This window comes from Diachasma alloeum, unplaced genomic scaffold, assembly GCF_001412515.2.
Source record: "Diachasma alloeum isolate Michigan unplaced genomic scaffold, Dall2.0 Dall_scaffold_00176, whole genome shotgun sequence".
Lineage (NCBI taxonomy): Eukaryota > Metazoa > Arthropoda > Insecta > Hymenoptera > Braconidae > Diachasma > Diachasma alloeum.
Genome location: NW_021680342.1, coordinates 6,441,541 through 6,444,406, shown reverse-complemented (window position 1 = coordinate 6,444,406; position 2,866 = coordinate 6,441,541).

Sequence of the window (2,866 nt, the reverse complement as noted above, 5' to 3'; positions counted from 1 at the left end):
TACGAGCTTGTTTTTTTTAATTCACCTCTTTCATGACTAAATTTGTTTTTTTTGTACTTTTTTACACAAATAGTGATTTTTTTTATATGAAAAAAACCGAAATCAGCTGTGTAGGAGTCGAATTCCAAAAAACTGGCTCGTAATTGTTGTTCTAGACATTTTTCAGAAAATTTTGAAAAAAAAAAAAATCTTTTTTAGCTCAAAAATTGGAGGCCCTGGACTCTTGTTAGCATTTTAAGCGTTTTCGGGCAAACGAACAATAAAAAAATTTTTTTTTGCACTAATTACTCGTTTTCAGATCTATATAATCGATCTTCAACGTATGAAAAGTCTCATTCCAATAACTCACGACTTTTAAAACTCACAGTAGTCTCCCCTTAAATCGATTATTCCCTGTCATTATTCTTGCAAAAAATTGCACAAAACACTTCTCGCCAGGTGCATTTATTCAGATCTATAATCGAAACAAAATTATGATAAAATATTTTTCATCACGCTGTGACGAAAAGTGAACTTTTCGGCACGCTCCGCGTGCCTACAAGTCCAATTTCCGCCACATTGTGATGAAAAATATTGTTCATAACTCGTGAAAAAATGTTTTTTAGCTCGTGGGATTATATCACTCGCCTTCGGCTCGTGACATAAACCTCCCACTCGCCAAAAAACACTTTTTTGCACTCGTTACGAAATATACTATTATGATTACAGTCGATTGCAACAGAAAATATTTGACAATAGATACCTCATCGATTTTTTCCCACATTTCACATATTTTCAAAAATAACGAAAGTTTCTAAAATTCGTCTCTCCAATTTTATTAGTAATTGCATTAATTCCTATCTTTCTTATTTGTCTTCTGCAAAAAAATGGTAATTCCATTTCAGCAGTTTCTCATTTGTCACCTCGCATAATAAACATTTTTCATACTCCCGTGATTGATATGAATACGATAATTGGCCAATGAAAGATTGACAAAAAATCTCAAAACATAAATTCATCCAAAACTAATCGACTAAATGAACGCGCTGACGTGTGGACGGCTCCTCTCCGTAACTGAGTAGTCGAGTGAGAAGATGTACCCCCAAAAAAAAAAGATGAGAGAAAAGACAAACGTGAATGTACATACACGCGCCGCAAACATTTCGGATGACGTACGAGGCACAACGGAGATATTTTTTTTATATTCTCTGAACGTTTTAGCCAGTCCTCGCGCACACTTTTCCAGGGTATGTTATCTATGGACGCACTTAATACAGCTGCTCCACAGTCTCTCTCTCTCTGTCTTTAGTACCTAAAGCTCCTTCCCTTTCCTCGAAAATGCCACTTAGAGTGACTGCATAATATATGTCACGAGCTCACCTAACGTATCCATATACCTACCGACCTCTCGTCTTATACTCCCTCAGGCTTGTTCGACTGTTAAACTCAACGAAGATTCATTTTTGTCAGGCCATTGCCACTTAGAGTATATCTTCATAAATTCTTATTTTCTCAACAGATGAAAGGAATTATGTGAAGCTTTGTTTTTGTTCTGAGGGCAATACATAATGACGTAAAATTGGGAACAAAAGAAATAACGATTTTTTTTTTAATTTAAAAATAAGGCACAGAAATGTTCAATTCCCTCAACTGCTGGATATTTTTCCCCCCAATTGCAGCAGTAAATTGTGACAGTTAAAGTTCTAGTATTTTTTTATCATTCACAGAAAATAATAATCATTCTTTCAAACAAAGTGTTCCGATTTTGATAGCATCAAATCAGTAATAGGCATATTAATCAATCATAATTACCGTAAAATTGTGAAGTTGTCAATTTTTAACATAAATCTTAAAATTTTAAATATTAAAGTAACCATCAATCTGTACATTTAATATTCAAAATATTCTATCAACCAATAATTTAGGTAGGAAGATTGACGATTATTTGGATAATCGAAAATCAAGTACCTAAATTTAGAATTAGCTTGTTAACTAAAAAATTACATTTCAATATCATCAAATATTTTATTCACCATCAGTAGAAAAATTTTGCTAATAAATTCTATAATATTTAAACATTGTTAAATATAGTTAAACTTTGAACAATATAAGGAGATAATCCTTGTTTAATATTTTCAAAATCTAATATATTGCCCATCCCTGCATCAAAATATATTTTACTCAACGAGTGTAATAAAAACAACGCTCCGACTCCGAATTCCCTTAATCCATCATTGAGTAAATTCATTAATTATGCAGTTGAACATCATGAAATTTTGTTGTGTATCCAATGTCCAATGACAGAAAGAATAATTACTCAGTTCTCCCACTCAAAAACCAATCCCAACTCTTCCATTCTCTCAAGAATAAGAGATGTTTAATTTTCCTTCATTTCCCTCTATTTTCTCGACTCATTACAGCTGTAAATTGTGACGATTGAAGTAGCGATATAAAACTCATCGTGACGACTCGACTTGCAAAGTCTTTTTTTATGTCAGTAGGCATGCCAATGGGGGTGCCATATCCATTACGCTTATTACAGAGCACGCCGACTGGTTATCCCTCCCATTCCCTCTNATGTGCAAGCCCCCCCCCCCCCCGCGTTCTCCGCGCGTTCAACTCTCCACCCACCCTTTTACGTGGATGAACATCGATCGACGGACTCCAGTGGACTGCCGATAATGCCCACTGTTCTCCCAATTTTTTTTTTCGCCAGGTAACCCAATATCGGATTTTTAGCAAACAAAAATTGCGCAAATTGAGGCAAACTTTTTTTTTCGTCATTCGGGACTCATATTTCTCTGAATCGAGGAAATATAATTTGCAAAAAGCTCTGGAATAATATGTGTGGACGTTAGTCTAATGGAAGGGTAAAATAATACGTCAG